The sequence below is a fragment of the Piliocolobus tephrosceles genome, chromosome Y (genome assembly GCF_002776525.5).
Source record: "Piliocolobus tephrosceles isolate RC106 chromosome Y, ASM277652v3, whole genome shotgun sequence".
NCBI classification, from domain to species: Eukaryota; Metazoa; Chordata; class Mammalia; order Primates; family Cercopithecidae; genus Piliocolobus; species Piliocolobus tephrosceles.
The window spans coordinates 25,425,195-25,451,023 of record NC_045456.1 but is presented as its reverse complement, the minus strand read 5'-3'; the positions used below and the strand labels follow the sequence as shown (position 1 = coordinate 25,451,023).

Sequence of the window (25,829 nt, the reverse complement as noted above, 5' to 3'; positions counted from 1 at the left end):
GGGACCTTGTGGACACCTGTTGGCATAGTGTCCTGCCTTGCCGCACTTATAGCAGGCTCCTTTTTTAGTCTTGGATTCTGCGGGGTGTGTGCTCTCCGGTCTGGGGTTACGACTGGGTTGTAAAGCCGTTGCTAGGAGCTGCACTTTCTGTTTGGGGCGAGCCTGTTGCTGTGCATCAGCCGTCTCCTCTCTGGATTTATAGACCTTAAAGGCCAGTTTAACTAGGTCTTGTGTTGGTGTCTCGGGACCATTTTCCACCTTTTGGAGTTTTTTGCGAATATTGGGAGCTGATTGGGAAATGAAATGAGATGCCAAAATAGTGGCCCCTGTGGGGGAGGCCGGATCTAGTCGGGTATATTGGGTTAGAATCTCAGTTAGCCCATTCAGGAATGCAGCTGGATTTTCTTCTGGATTTTGAGAAATTTCTTTTAATTTGTTGAAATTTATGGCCTTGTTTGAGCCATTTGCATACCACCCAACAGGCACTGGACCATGATGTCTCTCCTACAGCGCCCAGGTTGGCCTACCTGGTAGTCCCAGTCTGGGTCTGCCGAGGGGACTGCTTGCTCCCCTAGTGGAATGGTGGCATCAGTTAAATGTAGTTGGTTGGCATGCTGTCTGGCGGCCGCTAGGATGCGCTCTTGCTCCTCAGGGTTTAGGGTAGAGGTTAGGATAACCTGGAGGTCATGCCAAGTTGTCATAGGCCTGACACACGTATCTAAATTCCTTTATGTATACAGTGGGATTAGCTGAAAAATCCCCTAAACGCTTCTCAATGTTGGAAAGGTCAGCCAGTGAAAAAGGGACATGTACTCTGACTAACCCCTCCCCTCCAGCTACCTCCCGCAAAGGCGCTAACACTGTAGGAGAGTGTGGGGCAGGAGTGGGGGCGCCAGCAGGGCACCCAGAGTGGATGTGTGCAGAGATAGGGGGCCCTAGGCGGCTGGCTGAGGACGTGGAAGGGGGCACGGGAGCAAGCAGGCCACCAGTGGATGAGGAGGAAGGAAGAGGAGTCTGGGCAGGAAGGGAGGGGGTGGAGAGAGCAGGGAGAGAAGGAGGAGTGTAGGGCGGGAGTGAGGGCGTGGGGGCGGAAGGAAACCCTAGGTCCTCCGGCTGAACGGAGAGGAATGAAGATTGTTCTTTTTTGGGGTTTCTGTGAGCCAGTGTCCCTGGCTAGCATAACCTGGGCCAAAGAGCACCAGCTACACAGATCAGGGCGAGAGCGTAGGTCCCAAAAACCTTGGATGTAATTGATTTCAGACCACTTGCTTAGTTGCTGGCAGAAATTGCTGAGGTCTGTTAAGACATTGTGGTCTAGGGTGCCCTCTGGTGGCCATTGAGACTGATCGTCTAGTTCATACTGGGGCCACGCCACAGTGGGGAGGAAAATTAACTGCTTTCTTTTGAGGTCTTGTTTGAGTTGTAGAGTTTTTAGATTGGCTAGGAGGCACCCTAAAGGGGTGCTCTTTGGAAATTTGGACTGGGGGTTTCCCATTTGTTTCCCCTTTACTTGCACAATGGACACAATGGAAGTGGAAGTGGAAGTGGATCTCTGCCTGGCTTCAAAGCGTCCTTTGGAACTAGCAGAGACAGACTGGAGGCTCTTGGAGCCAAGGTGGAGATTACCTTCAGGTGGATGTCTCCATCCTGAATGGGTCTCCCGAGCCATCTGGTGGCCCAAAAGTGGGCCTCGGACCTGCGCAGGATTTTTGGCCGAGGGAGGTAAAGGGGAGACAAGGGCACTTACCCCAGAGAGGCCATGAGAGTGAGGGAAGCGGGTCTCAGATCCTGGTCCGTCCACGGCATGGAAGCAGGAGGAGGTTCCTCAATCCTCAGAGGCCTGAGGAGAGCAGGGGTCTCCTCCCAGGTTTTAGCACCAGCTGATTTGCTTTCTGGGAAACTGATTTGCTTTCCAGGAAACTGGTTTGCTTTCCGGGAAGCTGATTTGCTTTCTAGGAAGCTGATTTGCTTTCTAGGAAACCAAGGTGAGTATTAAATGACCAGTGAGAAGGCAAGGCTAGGAGCAAAAATGCACATTTATTTTTGGTCCCCCAGGTTCAGGAAAGAAGGTGTGGGGGAGGGGTGAGGTCCGTCGGTCTCTGGCAGGGGAGGCCAGGGGAGTCACCCAGTGGAGCTCTCGGGCGGAGTTCCTACAGTCCCGACAGGAGTGACGGCTGAGGAAGTGAGCACTGCGCGTCCACCGGGAGCAGCTTTTATGTCCTGGGCCTGGTAGTGGGAGGGCAGTGGGTGGGACATAGGCGGGTTGGGGGCCAGGCGGTAGGCATGGCTAGGTGGGTTCCAGTTTTTCTCCGTCAGGAGGTCGGGTTGCGCCTGGGCAGTCGACCTGTGTCTTTCCCAGGCGCGGGATAGCTGACAGTGAAGAAGCCGGAACTGCGCCATCTTGCCTCGGTTCATCCAAACAATAAGATTAAACACTTGGGTTAAATTTTGGAAAGTCCCTATATATTTATCAGTGTCATTGGAAAACTTACCTAGGTCCCCCTTTATTTGCCTAAGGTCTTGCAATAAGAAGGGAACTTAAACCCTAGTGGCACCATGCCTATTGAGCATTTCCTGCAGGGCCAACAGCAAAGTTGGGAATTTCCTGAGTGATACAACAAGAGGAGTCAATAGTTTGGCTACTGGGAGCCCCAAATAAGTGGGGCAGGTGGGGTACCCAGTAGTTGCAACTGAGGGTTCCCCAGTGGTTTGTCTCTCTAACTTTGGGTAATCATCCTTTGTGGGCTTGCCTGACATGGCTGCCAAAAGGGCAGGGTCAACTGTACAATGTGTATAAAAATTTGGATTTTCCCACAAAGCTAAAAAACCCTATACATAGGAAACTGAGGGCCACTTGCCCTTCTGCCTACAGAAAATATCTAGTTGTTGAATAATATAGAAGTCAAGACTTCCCTCAGAAGGCCAAGTTTGTTTATCCCCAACACAGAAACAAGGTCGGGCCCTTGTGAAATAGAACATAAACCATTTTCTCTCCAGAGTCTCAAGGTCAAATGAGGTCCAGTGATTTGAAATGCTCTGAAGGGGAGTATAAACTAACTGCACATGGTTTTTTATGTTACCCATATAGACAGAGAGGGGGAGACAATGCATCCCTCAGTCCCCTTCCTCCTTTTTGTCTGACTCAAGGTTGAATGAGAGAAAGTAAATCCCACATATCCTGTTACCTCCTTTTCTCTGGGTCCCAATGACCATCAGAGGTGCTATCCATGGAAACAAGCTTGACTTTTCATCCATGGTCCCAGAAAAGTTAGTTGGCAAGATTTATTCACACTTACCTGCTCAAAACCCTAGCCTTCTGTCCTGCTGGATTTCTAGATCCACTTACCCAAGAAGGCTCCCAATGTACCCCGGAGGCTTGGGAGAGATTATGTAGTAGTTGGACCTGGGTAAGACTTCTTAATGGAGGGAGTGTCCTAACACCATCTCTGGCTTCCTTTGCTATGGCCTCAGCAAAACGTCAAAGTCCCACAGAATAGAACTGATTAACTTTCAAATATAAAATTCCTTTTCTGTTTAAATTTCAATGTAATTGAATGCAAAGTAGGTGCCTCAAAAGAGTATAAAAATTGAATGTTTGCCCCCCTTTGTTGGGGACAGTATTGAAGCTAAGATCTGTATTATCAGGATGGCTTTCTCCTGGCTGTTGAAAGTGGAGTTTTTCTGTCAATAACTAAGACAAGGGGCCTGATCACTGATAGAAAGATGCAAAAGGGAGAAGAATTGGAAGAGTAGAGGTTTGGGAATAACAGCTGAGAAGACTCCCCATGGAGAAAAATCCCTTTCAACTATGTGGCACTGTAGGATTAGAAATGCTAGGTAAAGGCTGGGCATGGTGGCTCATGCCTGTAATCCCAGCACTTTGGGAGGCCAAGGCAGGCAGGTCACAAGATCAGGAGATAGAGATCATCCTCACTAAATTGGTCAAAACATGTCTCTACTAAAAATACAAAAAATTAGCCGAGTGATGTGGTGGGTGCCTGTAATCCCCACTACTTAGGAGGCTGAGGCAGAATTGCTTGATCCTGGAAGGCAGAGGTTGCAGTGAGCTGAGATCACACCACTGCACTCCAGGAGGGGTGACAGAGAGACTCTGTCTCAAAGAATAAATTAAATAAATAGATAATAAATAACAAATAAATAAATATTTTAAAAAAGAAATATTAGGTAAAAATCCATGACTCAATTCTTCTCAGGCAAAAGTTAGAAAGAGCGGTTTGGGTTTGATAGGCTATCCCTATAACATGTCTTCCAGCATAAGAAAATTAATTTGTTTCATAAAAGAACTGTTTAAATTCACTGGACAATGCTGAACTCCTACTTGAAGGAAAAAACAACCTAAAATTGGAGGAGGATATTCACTAGGGGTGAAATATTCTCCCATTCAGTGCTATGAATGTTCATCATTGAGGGATAGAATAGACATTATTAGGTGAAAACTTAGATTGAAATACTGAATTCTCCTGTTTCTAGGAAATCACAAGACAACAACTCTTTGAATTACATTCCTGATTACTAAGACACCTATTAACTACCCAGCAAGCGGACATCTCTAGGTTGCAAAAACACCCGCAACATTGTATTCAAAGAAGGAGTAGGAGACATGATAGCTGTGACAGAAAAAAGGAAAATGTGATAGGAAGAAGTCCTTTTGCTGACCCTGATGGGCTGTCATGGAACGGAGTTAGTCTAACAGCCTTCAGATAACACTGGGACATAGCACCAGCCAGAAATCTTCCGTAGCCCCAAGACCGCTTTCCAATCCCACACAAGGGCTTAGGCCCTCGGTGAAGATAAGACAAGAAGTCTTCTTCCCATCAAAGCTTCTTCTCCATGGAAGGGTTCATGGTCTTATGTGCTTCAAGGAATGAAGCTGTGGACTGCAGCAGCAAGTGTTACAGCTTGATTAGAGAAACACAAGGACCCAAAGAGAGTGCAGCAGCAAGGTTTATTAAAGCAAAAGTGAAAGTAAAGCAAAAGTAAAGCTTCCACATAGTGGAAAGGGACCTAGAAGGGTTGCTTTTCTGGCTTGGGTGTCCTATGCTCAAATCCCCTTATGACTCCTCCCTTTTCCTTTTTCTCCCCTATAGGATTAGCTTGTTTTCCATCTGCTTGTAGATCGATGGGCCTGATTGGTTAAAAACGTCAGGCCGCAGCAACAGCGTAAACTCCCTATATGATTGAAGTTTCAATCCCTTTGTTTGCAGCTGTGACTCATTTTGTCTTAGGGGAAAGTCCCCTTTGATTGGTTGAAGTTCAATCCCTTAGCTTGCAGCTATGACTCATTCTGGATAAGGGGAATGTCCCCTTCCGGAAATCCCTATTGACCCATGAAGTCCAGCCAACTTAGCCACTTAGTCCTTTAAAAAGTAACTAGATTGGAATAGATAATAAGTTTGAGAAATGAAAGTAAAGAGTTAAAGGTTCACTCTTACCCTTACGATGAATTCTCTTCTTCCTGACCAATGCACCAAGATGTAAGTCTTCCACTGTCTGAGATAACTTGGGAGTTATTTGTCCTACCGCCAAGATGATTAAGAAGTGTGGAAACAAAGATGAAGTTAGAATAAAAGTTTAATAACAAAAAGAGGAAAGCTCTCTGCCAACACAGGTATCTTAAACAATAGTACCTCCTATGAGGCTGGGTTCCGGGGTTTTGTTGCTTTTGTTGTTGTTGTTGTTGTTTTGAGACAGAGGGTCACCCTGTTACCTAGGCTGGAGTGCAGTGGTGTGATCTTGGCTTGCTGCAACCTCCTTCCCCCAGGTTCAAGCAATTCTCCTGCCTCGGCCTCCTGAGTAGCTGGGGCTGCAGGCACATGCTACCAGGCCTGACTAATTTTTGTATTTTTAGTAGAAACCGTGTTTTGCCATGTTGGCCAGGACAGTCGCTATCTCCTGACCTTGTAATCCACCCACCTTGGCCTCCCAAAGTGCTGGGATTACAGATGTGAGCCACTGTGTCCAGCCTCAGTGTTTTTATAAACTGGGAAAGAGAAGGAGGGTTCTTACTCTGCTGGCTGTCTTGGCAAACTAGTGACTCAGCTTGGCCCAGGCCCATGACCAGTCAGGAGCTGAAATGATGATTCATAAATGCTGCTTAGCTTGGCCCAGGACATACCAAAAGCTTAAATGAAAGCTTGGCCTGGGACTTTGGCCCAATCAAGGTTGAGGTGACAATTTATAGAAGTTGGACTTGGACTCCTAATAAAGGAAAGTAAATCAGCCCCTGGAGCCTACTGGATCCCACAGTGCCTGTGCCCACAAAAGAAGAAAAAACATTTTTCTGGGAGCTTGCTGACTATACAAAGGATATAGGCATTTCTACACATCCTTATCTGAGTGACCTGGAGATTTGTGCAAGATATTTTTTTTTTATTGTGCAGCTGTAGGCATGTCTGCAAGCACAACACCCTGTGCTAGTTCCCTTATCAGTGCCTACAGCTTGAATTTTTTAGGCTGCTTTTTATATTACATGGGGATGAGGCACCTACCCATTGTCTTGGGGCTCTCCAGGACCCTTTCCTTGTCATCTACCTAAGGCAAGCTAACTAACTCCTTTTAGTACTAGTAGGGAAATTTATAGCTATAAGTGCCTACACCAAAAAAAGAAAAGCTTCAAAGAAATAACCTAACAATGCATCTTAAAAAACTAGAAAAGCAAGAGCAAACTGAACCTAAGATTCAAAATAAAGAAAGAAAGAAAGAAAGAAAGAAAGAAAGAAAGAAAGAAAGAAAGAAAGAAAGAAAGAAAGAAAGAAAGAAATATCAGAGGAAAATAAATAAAATTGAAATAAAAATATAAAGAAGTGAAAAGATCTCTACAATTAAGACTACAAAACACTAATGGAAGAAATTGAGGCAGACACCAAAAAATGGAAAAATATTTAATGTTCATGAATTGAAATAATCAATATTGTTAAAAATAGTCATACTACCCAAAGCAGTCTACAGATTCAATGCAATTATCAAAATACCAATGACATTCTTCACAGAAATAGAAAAAAACTCTCAAATTCATATAAAACCACAAAAGATCCAAAATAGCCAAAGCTATTCTGAGCAAAAAAACAAAACTGGAGAAATCTGTATTACCTGACTTCAAAAATATACTACAGAGCTATGGTAACCAAAACAGCATGATACAGAAATAAAAATAGGCACACAAACCAATGAAACAGAATAAAGAATTCAGAAACCATACATCTACAATGAGCTCATTTTCAAAAAAGATATCATATATATTGGGGAAAGGACAGTCTCTTCAATAAATGGTGCTGGGAAAAGTGGATATCTATATGCAGACTAATAAAATTAGAACCCTATTTCTCATCATATACAAAAATTGAATCAACATGGATTAAAGACAAATATAGGATCTTCAACTAGAAAACTAAAATAAAACACTGGGGAAACTCTCCAGGACGTTGTTCTGGGCAAAATTTCTTGCATTATATCCCAAAAGAACAGGAAACCCAAGCAAAATGAACAAAAAGGATCATATCAACTTACAAAGCTTTCTGCACAACAAAGGACACAACCAACAAGGTGAAGAGACAATCACAGAATGAGAGTAAAATATTTGCAAACTACCCATATGATAAGAAATTAATAAACAAGTACATAAGGAGTGCAGACATTATAGGAAAAAAGACTAATAATCTGATTTAAATTGGCAAAAAAGATTTGAATTGACATTTCTTAAAATAAGACATACAAATGCCAATCAAACATAGAAAAAAGTGGTTAACATTACTGATTATCAGATAATTATAAATCAAAACTACAATGAGATATTATCTCACTCCAGTTAAAAGGGCCTATATCCAAAGATAGGCAGTAACAAATAATAGTGAGGATGCGAAGAAAAGTCCATGTACGCTGTTGGTGGGAATGTAAATTACTACAATGACTATGGCGCATAGTTTAGAGGTGCCTCAGAAAATTAAAAGAGAGCTACCTTATAACCCAGCAATCCCACTTCTGGTTATAACCAAAAGAAAGGAAATCAGTATATTTAAAATATGTTTGCATTCTTATGTTTGATGTAGCACTGTTTGCAATAGCCAAAATTTGGAAGCAACCTACAAATCCATCAACAGATTAATGGGTAAAGAAAATGTGATACTTATACACAATGGTTTGTATTAGTTTTCTATCACTGCTATAACAAAGTAACAGTTTCTTAAAATTATCCAAAATTATCTTACACTTTTGAATGCCAGAAAAGCAAAATTATTTTTAAAGAGGAAAGAAATCAAGATTTTGGCCACCTCTGGAAGTTTTAGGTGAGAATTTGTTTCTGTGCCTTTAGCTTTTAGATATCTGCCAGTATGTGGCTTATGGTTCCTTTTTCTTCAAAGACAACCACATAACATGTTCTCTCCTCTCTGGCCTCTGGCCTCTGATTCTGTACTTGCTGTTTTCTCTCACACTCTGATCCTGCTGGTTCTCTTTTATAAGAATGTTTGTGATTACTTTGCACCCACCTGGATAATTCATGATAAATTTTGTGTCAAGATCTTTATTCACATATTCAAAGTACCTTTTCCTTTTTTTAAAAGCATCAGTAATGGATTCAGTTATTCCTTGACTTTTTCTTGTTTCTACTTCTATCATTACATCTTTGTGACACTGATTCTACTCTTGCTTACCTTTTCTTTTTTTCCTTTTTTTTTTTTTCTATTCTTTTCTGAGAAAGAGTGTTAGTCTGTAGACCAGACTGGAGTGCAGTGGCATGACTGATATGATTTGATTATAACCCCATAGATTCAAGACTTGAGGCATTTGAAATTTGCAATTAAGAGTCTATTCGGACTGGGCACAGTGGCTTATGCCTATAACCCCAACAGTTTGGGAGGTTGATGTAGGCAGATCACGAGGTCAGGGGATTGAGACCATCCTGGCCAAGATGGTGAAACCCCATCTCCATTGAAAATACAAAAATTAGCCAGGCGTCATGGTGCACTCCTGTAATCCTAGCTACTTGGGAGGCTGAGGCAAAGAATCATTTGATCCCAGAAGGCAGAGTTTGCAGTGAGATGAGATCGTGCCACTGCACTCCAGCTGGTAACAGAGACTCCATCTCAAAAAAAAAGTGGGGTGGGGGGGGTTATTCAACCTAGACATTATTGCTACATGTGATTAAAAGCAAAGTTCTTAAAATTAGAGTTGATTAAAATTTCAGTTATGTTTAAAATACAGTACCTGATTAGAAAAAAAACACTGATTTAATACTGTCCAGGCCTATATAACTCTATATTAATTTTAGATTTTGGGAGGACTATGTTGCTAGATGGATTAAAAATAAGCCAGAGTAAAGGAAAAGTACAGATGAATGCTTGAAAGGCAGATATGTAGATTTTTTTTTTTTTTTTTTTTTAATATGAGACTGGGTCTTACTATGTTGATCAGGGTGGTCTCAAACTCCTGGTCTCAAGTGATCCTGTAGACTCAGCCTCCAAACATGTTGGGATGAGGTTAGTGAGACACCTTGCTCAGCTGGCAGATACATTTTCTGGTCCTAATAATTTGGTGTCATATAATGGTTCTGATAATATCTTCTTGGTTTATGAGTCAGGAAAATCAGTTTGGGTTACACTGAAATAATAAATCATCCTCAGATTCAATGAGTTTTTTTTTTTTTTTTTCTCTTGCTACACATTTATTATAGAATAGGTTTGGCATATAGAGTACATAATGTATGCTTTTCTCAGAGACTCTGCTGCAACTGCTAATGGTAACTATGGCAGAAAGAATGTACATACTGAAAAAGCTTGCAATTAAATTAAATGATATCACCTGGACATTGGCTTAGGCAAAGAATTCATGACCAAGACCACCAAAGCAAAGGCAACAAATACAAAAATAAATACATGGGACCTAATTAAACTAAAAAGCGTCTGTGGAGCAAAAGAAATAATCAGCAGAGTAAACAGCCCACAGAATAGGAGAAAATATTCACAAACTATGCATCTGACAAAGGACTAACATCCAGAACCTACAAGGAACTCAAACAAATCAGTAAGAAGAAAACAATCCCATAATAAAGTGGGCAAAGGACATGCATAGACATTATCAAAAGAAGATATACAAAAGAACTATAAACATATGAAAAAATGCTCAATATCACTAGTTATTGGGGAAATGCAAATCCAAACCACAGTGAGATATTCCTACGATAATGGCCATAGTTTTAAATTTAAAAAAAAAAATAGATTTTGGTATGGATATACCAAAACGATATACCTTTTCACCAAAAAGGAAACACAGTTTTACACTGCTGGTGTGAATCTAAACTAGCAAACTACTACAACCAACTATGGAAAATAGTATGACGATTCCTTAAAGAACTAAAAGTAGATCTGTCATTTGATTTAGCAATCCCACTACTTAGTATCTCCTCAAAGAAAAAACATCATTATATGCAAAAGGCACATGTTTATTGCAGCACAGTTTGTAATTGTAAGTATATGGAAGCATCCTAAGTGGCCACTGACCAATGAGGGGTTAAATAAAATCACTCTTAAATACTATTCAGTCATAAAGAGAAATGAAATGATGTCTTTTGCAACAATATGGATGGAGATGGAGGCCACTATTATAAGTGAAATAATCCAGGAATGGAAGGCCAAATACCTATGTTCTCTCTTATAGGTGGGAGCTAAGCTTTGAGGATCTGAAAACATACGGAGTGATATGATGAACTTTGGGGATTCAGCAAGGAGGTTGGTAGGGAGTGAGGAATAAAAGACTACACATTGGGCACAGTGTACACTGCTCTGGTGATAGGGGCACTAAAATCTCAGACTTCACTACTATATAATTCATCCATGCAACCAAAAAGCATTTGTACCCCAAAAACTACTGGAATAAAAATTACTTTTTTAAAAAAGAAAAGAAAATGCTGACACCTGAACTACAGAACAAAAGCCAACTGGCCTGGATCCTTGGGTTATTTTGTGAGAGTTTTGCCACATGAACATTAGATCTCCTTTTGTCAATATCATGTTAAAAGAGGTCCTGCATTTGCTGGCACAGTTATATTCTTACAGTTTAATATTTGTTTGTTTCTGGGATTATTTTGCTCTTCCATTTTATTCAATCATCATGGTGAAATTTACAGCACTGATTTTCTATCAGCATCACTATGTATTCTGGTCTTCTTGCTTTAATGACATTTTTCTTAGGCTGTGTGACTATATGATCCTAATAAACTTAACTGAACTACACTGGGGTAAGGGTTGCTTGCAATTGCAATCTTCTTTTTATACTCTTTGCCTTTTGAATTAACTTCGTAAAGTTCAAAGAAAATATGAAACTCCCTTGAAGGGGTGGCCTGCCCCTCCACACCTGTGGGTGCTTCTCGTTAGGTGGGACTAGAGACTTGAGAAAAGGAAATAATACACAGAGACAAAGTATAGAGAAAGAAAAGTGGGACCCAGGGGACCAGTGCTGTGTTTTCAGAGGACCCACACTGGCACTGGCCTCTGAGTTCCGTTAGTATTTATTGAGAATTATCTTTACCATTAAAAGGATAAGGGAGCGGCTGGACAATAGGATTATTGTAGGGAGGAAATCGGCAGTAAGACATGAAAAAAATCCTTGTAACATGAATAAGTTTAAAGGAAAATGCTGTGCCTTGAGATGTATATGCGACATCTCCATAAACCTTTTAGCAGTATTGCTCCAGCAAGTCCCACCTTATTCCAGCAAGTCCCACCTTATTCCTAAAGGCGTTTTCTCCTTACTCAGTAAACAAGGCACACAATGGGTATTACCGGAGATGTTCCAATCCCAGGGAGGGGCAGGATTTTTAACCGTCAAGCTTCTTTCAGGTACTTGTTTAAGAAAGACACATCCTGCACAGCCCAATATCCTTTTAACCTTAAATCACCTTCGCACATGTCTCTTGCAAGGACAAAGTTGGGGGTAGGGTCACAGATTAACAGCATCTCAAATACAGAACTAAATGGAGTCTCTTATGTCTACTTCCTTCTATATAGACACGGTAACAAGCTGATCTCTTTCTTTTCCCCACACTCCCTAAGCCTTAAATGGATTAGTACAGAGATCCAATTACCTGGTTTTTAAAAACCCAACATATTTATTATAGAAAATAGTAGCAAGAAATCTCACCACTATTTTCCATAACTAAAATTTTTCAAACTAAAAATGAAACTGTCATATGACTTCTGTAAACCAAGGACTAAATCTATATTCAAAGGAAGTAAAAGCAGTATTTGAAGATATATCTGTACTTTTATGCTCCTTACCATATTATTCACAATGGCCAAGATATGGAATCATCCTAAGTGACTATCAGTGGGTAAATAGTTAAAGAAAATGTGGTATGTTTATACACACACAATGAATTTGAACCTGGAAGACATTAACAGTGAGATATGCCAAGCACAGGGGAAAAAAAACAAACAAACAAACAAACAAACAAAAAACCTCATTATCTTACTCTTAAGTGGAATCTAAAATAATTGATCTCATAGAAGTCAAGAGTAGGTCCAGGTGTGGTGGCTCACTCTTTTAATCCCAGCTCTTTGGGAGGCTGAGGCGGGTGGATCAGGTGGTGACCTGAGGTCCGGAGTTCGACAGCAGCCTAGTCAACCTGGTGAAACCCTATCTCTACTAAAAATACAAAATTAGGGTGGGTGCAGTGGCTCATGCCTGTAATCCCAGCATTTTGGGAGGCAGAGGTGAGCAGATCACGAGTAAGGAGTTCAAGACCAGCCTGGTCAATGTGGTGAAACCCTGTCCCTACTAAAAATACAAAAATTAGCTGGGTCCCGTGGTGACAGGTGCCTGTAATCCCAGCTACTCAGGAGGCTGAGACAGGAGAATCATTTGAACCCAGGAGGTGGAGGTTGCAGTGAGCCAAGATCGCACCATTGCACTCCAGCCTGGGGAGGAGGATGAGCCTCCATCTCAACAACAACAACAACAACAAATTACAAAATACGAAATAAGCTAGGCATGGTGGCTTGCACCTGTAATGCCAGCTACTTAACAGGCTGAGGCAGGTGAATTGCTTGAACCCAGGAGGTGGAGGTTGCAATGATCTGAGATCACGCCACTGCACTCCAGCCTGGGTGACAAAGTGAGACTGTCTCTCACCACTGTGTATGTATGTATGTGTGTGTGTGTGTGCGCGCGTGTGTGTGTGTGTATATATATACAGTGGTTGCCAAGGACTGCCAGATGGAGTAGGAGGTTGTGGGAGATGTTGGTTAAAGGGCACAAAATTTAAATACAAAAAGTAAGCTAAAGACATTTATTATACAACATGACAACTATAATTCATAACAGTCTTGAAAAATGTTGAGAGATTTCAAATGTTATGACCAAAAAATTATTAATTTGTAAGGTAATTCATGTTAATTAGCTAGATTTAACCATTCTATAATGTGTGTGTATATATATATATTGTACATAATAAGCATATGTAATTTTATCTATGAATTAAAAAATGCTTAAAGGATTACCCTCTCTTCCCATACACCTAACTATATTATTAATAAAATTAAATGTAAGTTTTCTTTTTGAGACAGAGTCTCACTCTGTCACCCTGGCTGGAGTGCAGTGGTGCCATATCAGCTCACTGTAACTTCTGTCTCCTTAGTTCAAGCAATTCTCCTGACTCAGCCACTAGCTAACATCACAATGATAAAAAATGAGATGGTTTTCCCCTAAAATTGAGTACAAGACAAGGATATACCCTTTAACTACTTCTGTCAACATTGTACCGGAACTCTGAGCTAATGCCATAAGACATTAAAAGGAAATAAAAATATGAAGATTGGGAGGAAGGAAATAAAACTCTCATTGTGTATAGATGCAAAGTCTATAAAAATGAATGATCAAAAATACTTCTGAAACTAAGCAGTAATTACAGAAATGATGCAGGATACAGTTAATAAGAGGTGTTAGGCTTTGCTTTTGAAAATGTTTCCCACATGGTTGGCAGAAAGCTATTTCAGCTAGAATGTTTCCCTCTTGGCTTTCCTTCTTTATTGTTTGTCTTAGATCTGTTGATACAGTTTGGCTCTGTGTCCCCACCCAAATCTCACCTTGAATTGTAATCCCCATGTTTCGAGTGAAGGACCAATAATCTTCCTGTGTCAAGGAAGAGAAGGGATTGGATCATAGACGCGGTTTCCCACATGCTGTTCTCATGATAGTGAGTTTTCATGTGAGCTGATGGTTTTAAAGTGTGACATTTCCTTATTCTCGCACACACTCTCTCCTGTCACCTTTTGAGGAGGGTGCCTGCTTACCCTTTGCCTTCCACCATGATTGTAGCTTTCCTGAGATCTCCTAACCATGCTTCCTGTTAAGTGTGCAGAACTGTGAGTCAATTAAGCCTTTCTCCTTAATAATTACCTAATCTCAGGAAGCATTCTTTTTTTATTTTTTTAAATATTACTTTTTGATAAGTTATTGGGGTACAGGTGATATTTGGTTACATGAGTAAGTTCTTTAGTGGATATTTGTGAGAACCTGGTACACCCATCACCTGAGCAGTATTACCGCACCATATTTATTGTCTTGTATCCCTCACCCCCTTCCCACTCTTTCCTGCAAGTCTCCAATATCCATTATCATTCTTATGCTTTGCGTCCTCATTGCTTACCTCTCACATATCAATGAGAACATACGATGTTTGGATTTCCATTCCTAAGTTACTCCACTTGGAATTTTATATATATATGAGTTTCTTTATCCACTCATTGATGGATGGGCATTTGGGTTGGTTCCACAATTTTGCTATTGTAAATTGTTCTAGTATAAACATGCATGTGCAAGTATCTTTTATGAATATTGATTTCCTTTTCTTCTGGGTAGATACCCAGTAGTGGGATTTGGTGGATCAAGTGGTAGTTCTACTTTTAGTTCTTTAAAGAATCTCCACACTGTGAATGTAAAGTAGTTAAGGGAGTATTCTTTATAGCAGTGTAGGAATAGGTTAAAAACATCTGTTACACTAAATGTCATTACAGCATTTCATACTCTCATGTATTGTGGCACTCTATATGCAATAGAAAATAATGTATTATGCATTGTGTAATATGTACTATGGAAAACTGTGTACTATGCGGGGGGTTTATATGCTGAGACTTCCCATCTCAAGTAGCAGTTAAAATAGTTTAGGTGGCTTTCAGTTGGTTTACAGAGAATGTTTCATTAAGCAATATAATTATTTTGTCTCCATTTAAGAAACACGGATAAAAAAATTTATGTCAATTGATATTGCCAAATGAAAATTTGATAAAAATATTCCATTTGATGCCAATAAATAAATAAATATATATATAAAATCAGCTGCTCCCATGTATGAGAATGAAAATTGGAAAGTGAAATTAAATACCACTGAGTGGAACTAGACATCAGCAAGAAGGTGGAATAAGATTTCCAAGCACTAACTCCTCTGCAGGACATCAATTTTAATGACTATCCGTGTATGTTTCATATATATGCACCTTCAAATGTGCATAAGAAATCAGATAAGAGATGATAGCAGCTGGGTATAGCACAAAAGTAAAAACAGATGCATTAAAGAGGGTAGAAAGAAAGCATTACATTACCCACATTCCCCACCATCCCCTACGAGGTAGCACAGTATGGACAGATATACTTTTTGCTTAGGGAATGGAGAGGAAAATCTGCACTGAAATTTGCCTCAGACTCCAGCAACAGGCCTACCCTAGTAAAACCCAGTGAAAGACAGGCTCCAAGGTGGGTGCCCAAGATGGCAAATAGGAACAGCTCCAGCCTCCAGCTCCCAGCATGAGTGACACAGAAGATGGGTAATTTCTGCATTTCCAACTGAGCCTCCACTGTTGATACCCAGGCAAACAGAATCTGGAGTGCACCTCAAGCAAACTCCAACAGACCTGCAGCTGAGGGTCCTGACTGTTAGAAGGAAAACTAACAAACAGAAAGGACACCTACACCAAAACCCCGTCAGTATGTCACCATCATCAAAGACCAAAGGCAGATAAAATCACAAAGATGGGGAAAAAGCAGTGCAGAAAAGCAGGAAATTCAAAAATTCAGAGCACATCTCCCCCTCCAAAGGAACGCAGCTCATTGCCAGCAGGGGAACAAAGCTGGACAGAGAATGACTTTGATGAGTTGAGAGAAGGAGGCTTCAGTTGATAAAACTTCTCAGAGCTGGTACTACGTACCCAGCACAAAGAAACTAAAAATCTTGAAAAAAGAATGGAAGAATGGATAACTAGAATAATCAATGCAGAGAAGGCCATAAATGAACTGATAATGATGAAAACTATGACACGAGAACTACGTAACAAATGCACAAGCTTCGGTAACTGACTCGATCAACTGGAAGAAAGATTATCAGTGATTGAAGATCAAATGGATGAAATAAAGTGAGAAGAGAAGTTTAGAGAAAAAAGAGTAAAAAGAAATGAACAAAGCCTCCAAGAAATACGGGATTATATGAAAAGAACAAATCTGTGTCTGATCGGTGTGCCTGAAAGTGTGAGGAGAATGGAACCAAGTTGGAAAACACTCTGCAGGAGATTATCCAGGAGAACTTCCCCAAGCTAGCAAGGCAGGCCAACATTCAAATTCAGGAAATACAGAGAACACCACAAAGATATTCCTCAAGAAGAGCAACTCCAAGACACATAATTGCCAGATTCACCAAAGTTGAAATGAAGGAAAAAATCTTAAGGGCAGCCAGAGAGAAAGACCGGGTTACCCACAAAGGGAAGTTCATCAGACTAACAGCAGATCTCTCAGCAGAAACTCTACAAGCCAGAAGAGAGTGGGGGCCAATATTCAACATTCTTAAAGAAAAGAATTCTCCTACAAAGGACGCAAACTCATCCTTTTTTATGGCTGCATAGTAATCCATGGTATATATATGCCACATTTTCTTGATCCAGTCTGTCACAGATGGACATTTGGGTTGATTCCAAGTCTTTGCTATTGTGAATAGTGCCGCAATAAACATACATGTGCATGTTTCTTTATAGAAGCATGATTTATAATCCTTTGAGTATATACCCAGTAGTAGGATGGCTGGGTCATATGGTACATCTAGTTCTAGATCCTTGAGGAATTGCCATACTGTTTTCCATAATGGTTGAACTAGTTTACAATCCCACCAACAGTGTAAAAGTGTTCCTATTTCTCCACATCCTCTCCAACACCTGTTGTTTCCTGACTTTTTAATGATTGCCATTCTAACTGGTGTGAGGTGGTATCTCATTGTGGTTTTGATTTGCATTTCTCTGATGGCGAGTGATGATGAGCATTTTTTTCATGTGTCTGTGGCTGTATGAATGTCTTCTTTTGAGAAATGTCTGTTCATATCCTTTGCCCACTTTTTGATGGGGTTGTTTGTTTGTTTTTCTTGTATATTTGTTTGAGTTCTTTGTGGATTCTGGATATTAGCCTTTGTAAGATGAGTAGATTGCAAAAATTTTCTCCCATTCTGTAGGTTGCCTGTTCACTCTGATGGTAGTTTCTTTTGCTGTGCAGAGGCTCTTTAGTTTAATTAGATCCCATTTGTCAATTTTGGCTTTTGTTGCTGTTGCTTTTGGTGTTTTAGACATGAGGTCCTGCAGCTGGAAACCATCATTTTTAGCAAACTATCACAAGAGGAGAAAACCAAACACTGCATGTTCTCATTCATAGGTGGGAACTAAACAATGAGATCACTTGGACTCGGGAAGGGGAACATCACACACCGGGGCCTATCATGGGGAGGTGGGAGGGGGGAGGGATTGCATTGGGAGTTATACCTGATATAAATGATGAATTGATGGGTGCTGACGAGTTGATGGGTGCAGCACACCAACATGGCACAAGTATACATATGTAACAAACCGGCATGTTATGCATATGTACCCTAGAACTTAAAGTATAATTAAAAAAAAAAGAAAGAAAAGAATTCTCAACCCAGAATTTCATATCCAGCCAAACTAAATTTCATAAGTGAAGGAGAAATAAAATCCTTTCCAGACAAGCAAATGTTGAGAGATTTTGTCACCACCAGGCCTACCCTACAAGAGATCCTGAAGGAAGCACTAAACATGGAAAGAAACTGACGGTACCAGCCATTGGAAAAACATGCCAAAATGTAAAGACCATTAATGCTAGGAAGAAACTGCATCAACTAACGAGCAAAAAAACCAGCTAACATCACAATGACAGGATCAAAGTCACACATAACAATATTAACCTTAAATGTAAATGGACTAAGTGGTCCAATTAAAAGACACAGACTGGCAAATTGGATAGTCAACACCCATCAGTTTGCTGTATTCAGGAGACCCATCTCACAGGCAGAGACATGCATAGGCTCAAAATAAAGCGATGGAGGAAGATCTACCAAGCAAAAGGAAAACAAAAAGAAGCAGGGGTTGTAATCCTAATCTCTGATAAAACAGACTTTAAACCATCAAAGATCAAAAAAGACAGATAAGGCCATTACATAAGGGTAAAGGGATCAATTCAACAAGAAGACAAGAAGAGCTAACTTCTAAATATATATGCACCCAATATTGGAGCACCCAGATTCATAAAGCAAGTCCTTAGAGACTTACAAAGAGACTTAGACTCCCATACATTAACAATGGGAGACTTTACCACCCCACTTTCAACATTAGACAGATCAACGAGACAGAAAGTTAACAAGGATATCCAGGAACTGAACTCAACTCTGCACCAAACGGACCTAATAGACATCTACAGAACTCTCCACCCCAAATCAACAGAACACACATTCTTCTCAGCACCATATTGCACTTATTCCAAAATTGACCACATAGTTGGAAAAAAAGCACTCCTCAGTAAATGTAAAAGAACAGAAATTATAACAACTGTCTCTCAGACCACTGTGCAATCAATTAGAACACTGGACTAAGAAACTCAATGAAAACCGCTCAACTACATGGAAACTGAAGAACCTGCTCCTGAATGACTACTGGGTATATAACGAAATGAAGGCAGAAATAAAGACGTTCTTTGAAACCAATGAGAACAAAGATACAACATACCAGAATCTCTGGCACACATTTAAAGCAGTGTGTAGAGGGAAATTTATACCACTAAATGCCCACAAGAGAAAGCTGGAAAGATCTAAAATTGACACCCTAACATCACAATTAAAAGAAGTAGAGAAGCAAGAGCAAACACATTCAAAGGCTAGCAGAAAGCAAGAAATAACTAAGATCAGAGTAGAACTGAAGGAGATGGAGACACAAAAAACCCTCCAAAAAAATCAATGAATCCAGGAGCTGGTTTTTTGAAAAGATCAACAAAATTGATAGACCACTAGCAAGACTAATAAAGAAGAGAGAAGAATCAAATAGACACAATAAAAAATGATAAAGGGGATATCACCATGATGCCACAGAAATACAAACTACCATCAGAGAATACTATAAACACCTCTACACAAATAAACTAGAAGACATAGAAGAAATGGATAAATTCCTGGACACATACACTCTCCCAAGACTAAACCAGGAAGAAGCGGAATCCCTGAATAGACCAATAGCAGGCTCTGAAATTTAGGCACTAATTAATAGCCTACCAACCAAAAAAAGTCCAGGACCAGAAGGATTTACAGCTGAATTCTACCAGAGGTACAAGGAGGAGTTGGTACCATTCCTTCTGAAACTATTCCAATCAATAGAAAAGAGGGAATCCTCCCTAACTCATTTTATGAGGCCAACATCATCCTGATATGAAAGACTGGCAGAGACACAACAAAAAAAGAGAATTTTAGACCAATGTCCCAGATGAACATTGATGCAAAAATCCTCAGTAAAATACTGGCAAACCGGATCCAGCAGCACATCAAAAAGCTTATCCACCATGATCAAGTGGGCTTCATCCCTGGGATGCAAGGCTGGTTCAACATACACAAATCAATAAACATAATCCATCACATAAACAGAACAAAAGACAAAAACCACATGATTATCTCAATAGATGCAGAAAAGGCCTTTGATAAAATTCAGCAGCCCTTCACATGCTAAAAACTCAATAAATTTGGTATTGGAGGAATGTATCTCAAAATAATAAGAGCTATTTATGACAAACCCACAGCCAATATCATACTGAATGGGCAAAAACTGGAAGCATTCAGTTTGAAAACTGGCACAAGAGAGGGATGCCCTCTCTCACCACTCCTATTCAACATAGTGTTGGAAATTCTGGCCGGGGCAACCATGCAAGAGAAAGAAATAAAGGGTATTCAATTAGGAAAAAAAGAAGTTAAATTGTCCCTGTTTGCAGATGACATGATTGTATACTTAGAAAACCCCATCATCTCAGCCCCAAATCTCTTTAAGCTGATAAGCAACTTCAGCAAAGTCTCGGGATACAAAATCAATGTGCAAAAATCACAAGCATTCTTATACACCAGTAACAGACAAACAGAGAGCCAAATCAGGAACGAACTTCCATTCACAATAGCTTCAAAGGAATAAAATACCTAGGAATTCAACTTACAAGGGATGTGAAGGACCTCTTCAAGGAGAACTAGAAACCACTTCTCAGTGAAATAAAATAGGACACAAATAGAAGAACATACCATGCTCATGGATAGGAAGAATCAATGTCGTGAAAATGGTCATACTGCCCAAGGTATTTATAGATTCAATGCCATCCCCATCAAGCTACCAATGACTTTCTTCATAGAATTGGAAAAAACTGCTTTAAAGTTTTGCTAGGAACCAAAAAAAGACCCCGCATTGGCAAGACAATCCTAAGCCAAAAGGATTATTTTATGAAATTCTGTTGAGAGTTTCTTTCATCCTGCGATCCATCTCTAAGCTACCTAGCTGACTTCTCTGCTATTTCTAATTATTTTATTGCTACTCCCTGAATCAGTTCCAGCTCTGGCTAGGGTTAAGGCCTTCTCCTGTGGCCTGGATTTCTGGATTTTCAGATTCTCTGGTGGAAATGTGTATTCTAGAGGCAGTCACTCCCCCTCTAACACTCTGGGGATTTACAGTTTTTCACCTATCTCAGAGTAGGCTGTAGTCTGCCATGTCTTTCAGAGGATCTGGGGATTCTTTCACTTTTAAGTTCCTATGTTGCTTCTGTGAAAAAAAGTTAACAGTGTGAATCTCTATATACTATTCTTTTCTTTGAAGTTGGAGAGGCAAACAAACCCTGCTTCCAATGTGCCATCTTGTGGAAACAAGATGTATATGTTAATTTACATTTCCACCAACAGTGTGCAAGTGTTTTTTTCTCCATGTCTTCACAATATTTATATTTTCATTTTTTAAAATTGTCATTCAAATTGGTGTGATGTGATATCTCACTGCAGTCTAGTTTGCAGTTCTGTAATGATTAGTGATACCTGGAATGTTTTTATATACCTGTTAGTCATTTATGTCTTTTTTTGGTGAAACACTGAATAAAGATAGTTTTACTTTTCCTGTTGGAGTCTGGATGTTTTTATTCCCTTTTTTTATACTAGCTGGAATATCTAGTTTGATGCTGAGCAGCAGTAGTAAAAGTAGGCATCGTGTATTGTTCCTGATAATTTGGGGCAAGGTATTCAGCCTTTCACCATTAAGCATAATGTTGGTTTCAGATGTTTGTATATGACTTCTTAAAATCTGTTTCAGAAATTGTCATTGTATATTAGAATGGATGTTGGGTTTTGTCAAATTTTTTAATATACCTGTCTAGATAACTAATAATCGTTCTTTTTCTATTTCTGTATTCCTGTAATAATACACTTGGCAATAGTATAATAGTATATTTTTAACTTCTACATTTGGTTAACTAATTTTTTTAGGACATAGGCATCATGTTGATTGAAGATACTTTCTGTAATTATCTAATTATCTTTTCTTGTAATGTTTTATCTGTTTTCTGGGTTTTCGTTTCTTTGTTTTCTGTGGGTTTTTTGTTATTTTTTTGTGTTTTTTTGAGATAGACTTTCACTCTTGTTGCCCAGGCTGGAGTGCAATGGTGTGACCTCGGCTAACTGTAACCTCTGCCTCCTGGGTTCAAGGAATTCTCCTTCCTCAGCCTCCCAAGTAGCTGGGATTATAGGCCCCTGCCACTACGCCTGGCTAGTTTTTCGTATTTTTAGTAGAGATGGGGTTTCATCATGTTGGCCAGGCTGGTCTCAAACTCCTGACCTTAGGTGTTCCACCTGCCTCAGCCTCCCAAAGTGCTGGAGTTACAAATGTGGCCAAGACCAGCCAAGTGCTTCCTCTTGTTGACTATTTGTTTGCAAGTATTTGAATTAGAATTATTTTCCTTTCAAAAAAAAATTAACTCTACCATTTAGGTTATCTATTTCTTATAAGTAAACCTATTAGTTTATAGCTTTCAAAACTTTGTCCACTTAATCTAAATTGCTAGATTTGTTAACATAAAGTTGTTTAGAATTGCTATAATTTAAATATATTTTAATTGCTTAATCTAAATTGCTAGATTTGTTAACATAAAGTTGTTTAGAATTGCTATAGTTTAAATATTCTTTCCTTTCAAACTCAGATTGAATTTAATACTTAACATGGCACTATTAAGAAATGGTTTCTCTAAGAAATGGGGTCACTAGGTCACAATGGTTCTGACCTCATGAGTAGGTTGGGTTATCACAGGTGTGGGCTTGGTAACTTTATATGAGGAGAGACACATGAGCTAGCACACTCAGGTCCCTCAACATATGACACCCTACATTGCCTCCAGATTCTGCAGAATTCCCACCAGCAAGAAGGCCCTCACTAGATGTGGCCTATCCATGCCTACAAAAAAAATCTTCTTAAAATATAAATTACCCCATGTCAAGTATGATGTTACAAGCATCAGAAAACAGACTAAGACAGAAAATTAACACCAGAAGTGGAGGCTTGATTAAAACAAATGCCTGAAAATGTGGAAACGGATTTGAAATTAGGTTATGAGCAGAGGTAGGAAGAACTTGGAGGATCAGGGCTTGATTCTGATGAAATCTTAGGAGATAAGAACAGTACGAAGAGACTGAAACTCTTTAGAGTTGGATTAAGTGATCTTGACTAAAATTCTGATAAAAATATGAACAGCAAAGCCCATTCTGAAAAGGTAGATGGAACTGAGGAATAAAGTATTGGAAACTGTAGTAAACTGGCAAAAAACTTGACTAACTTATATCCATGTCCACAGTGTTTGTGGAAGGCCAAACTTCAGAGTGATGAAAACAGGTATCTGACAGAAGAAAGTTCTCAACAAAATATTTAGAAGCTGAATGGTTGCTTTTGGCTGTTTATGCTGAGATTCAATAGCAAAAAAAAAAAAAAAAAAAAAAAAAAAAAAAAAAAAAAAAAAAAAAAGCAGCAGCAGAAGATGATGATGATTAAAAGTAGAATTACAGTTAAGAGGAAATCAGAGTGAAAAGATTTGAAAATCTCAGCCTAGCCAAATATTGTGTAAAAATATCATGTTTGAGAGGTAACCAAGGGAGTAGCTCTGTAAGGTTTTATTATAGCAATTAGTACAGAGAGAAGAAATAATCAAGAAAATGGAAATAGTGTGTGAAAAGATTTCAGAGCTTCCCATCACAGGCCAAAAGGCCAGAATAGCAGAATGATTTGAGGATGAAGACCTACAGTACCCTCCACAGAACCCCTCAGGGTCCCCCTCAGATCTCTGCTCCCTGCATTCCAACACTGCCTTTTTGCCACCACAGCTGTTATTCAAGTATAACCCAACTTGCCACTCCAATATGGACAAGCTGAAAATATTTCGCAGCATTCATACGTTACCAATTATGCAGGCCCAGAGTACAAAAGGTATAGCGGTATGTTCCACCGATATTTTAAAGAATGGTTCCACTGGTATTTTAAAGGATGTTGTTGAAAGTGTAGGGGGACAAGAAAAAGGATTCTCACAAAGGTGGAGCATCCAGAGATCCTCCAGCAGAGTAAGGCCAAGCAGAAATGTGGAGTCAGAGTTTCCAGAGAGTCTCCAACAGGGTGATGCCCAGTGGAACCATGCAAGTGAGTCCACCATAGTGTCCCCACTAAGGGAATAGTGAGACTACTATAGGACCCCAGAACTGTAGAGTCATTTGCAGCATGTAACACCTGCCTGGGAAAGCTTCAAGCACTGAACTCTAACCCTAGGAGTAGGCCACATGGGCTGCACCCTGAAAAGCCTCCATAGAAGTAGTGCTTCCTACAACTTCTGGGATTTATTCCTCATATCAGGTGTCCACAAGGCAGCAAATGGAGTCAAAAGTTATTTCTCCAGCTTAAAATTTAACGTCTGCGGGGTTGGGTTTCAGATTTGCTTGGAGCCTGTTATTTCTTTCTTTTGGAATGAAATATCTACTTTATGCCTTTACCACTACTGCATCTTGGATATAAATATTTTACTTTGATTTCACATTTGAGACTATGGACTTTGGGCTTTTGAATTGATGCTGGAACAAGTTAAGGTGTTGGGACCATGACATTGGAATAAATATTTGTATGTTAGAAGACATTACTTCTCACGTGCAAGTGGGGAGGACCAAGAATAAAATGCCATGGTTAAATATTTGTCCTCTTGAAAACTCATGTTTATACTTTATCCCTAATATAGGTATGGAGAGGTGTCTTTAAGAGGTGATGAGGTCATGAAGGCTCTCTCCTCATGAAGGAATTAATCTGTTTATGGATTAGTAGATTAGTGGGTTAGTAGAACATGGGTTTGCAACTTGTGGCTTTATTTTTATTTTTATTTTTTTGAGACGGAGTCTCGCCCTGTCACCCAGACTGGAGTGCAATGGCACGATCTCAGCTCACTGCAACCTCCACCTCCTGGGTTCAAAAGATTCTCCTGCCTCAGCCTCCCAAAATGCTGGAATTACAAGCATGACAACTGGTGGCTTTATTAAGAAGAAGACAAGAGACCTAACAAAGTACTCTCAGCTTTCTCACTATGTGATGCCCTGAACCACCTCAAGACTCTGCACAGAGTTTCCACTAGCAAGAAGGCTGCTCACACCCATAATCCCAGCAGTGGCTCACACCCACAGTCCCAGCACTCTGAGGGGCTGAGACAGGTGGATCACTTGAGGTTAGGAGTTTAAGACCAGCCTGGTCAACATGGTGAAATTCTGTCTTTACCAAAAATACAAAAATTAGCCAGGTGTGATGGTGTGTACCTGTAATCTCAGCTACTCAGGAGGCTGAGGCAGAGTCACTTGAATCCAGGAGATGAAGGTTACAGTGAGCCAAGATTTTGCCACCACACTCTAGCTTGGGCAACAGAGCAAGACCCCATCTCAAAATAAAGAATGCCCTCACCAGATGCAGTCCCTCAACCTTGCACTTCTCAGCCTCTGTAAGAAACAATTTTTTAAAATAAATTATCCAGCTTCAGGCATTCTGTTATAAGAAAAATAAAATGGAGGCTGGGCACAGTGGTTCAAGCCTGTAATCCCAGCACTTTGGGAGACCGAGATGGGAGGATCAAGATGGGAGGATCACGAGGTCAGGAGATCCAGAACATCCTGGCTAACACAGTGAAACCCCATCTCTACTAAAAAATACAAAAAACGCCGGGCGCGGTGGCTCAAAGCCTGTAATCCCAGCACTTTGGGAGGCCGAGACGGGCGGATCACGAGGTCAGGAGATCGAGACCCTCCTGGCTAACACGGTGAAACCCCGTCTCTACTAAAAATACAAAAAATTAGCCGGGCGAGGTGGTGGGCGCCTGTGGTCCCAGCCACTCGGGAGGCTGAGGCAGGAGAATGGCGTGAACCCAGGAGGCAGAGGTTGCGGTGAGCTGAGATCCGGCCACTGCACTCTAGCCTGGGCGACAGAGCA

The 25,829-nt window shown here is 40.3% G+C and overlaps 1 long non-coding RNA gene across 2 annotated transcripts in view; it reads right to left on the bottom strand.

Moving 5' to 3' along the window:
• Positions 1-2,038: 2,038 nt before the first annotated feature.
• Positions 2,039-25,829, bottom strand: part of LOC113222274 — a 58,112-nt gene continuing 34,321 nt past the window's right edge. Inside the window, exons 3-4 of one of the 2 annotated variants that reach the window (XR_003308314.2) lie at positions 5,454-5,537; positions 2,039-2,400 (exon numbers count right to left, since the gene is read on the bottom strand). This is a non-coding gene — a long non-coding RNA (uncharacterized LOC113222274). Of the gene's footprint in view, positions 2,401-4,089; positions 5,538-25,829 lie in introns of those variants that run through there. The other variant, XR_003308313.2, reaches the window with a different exon arrangement.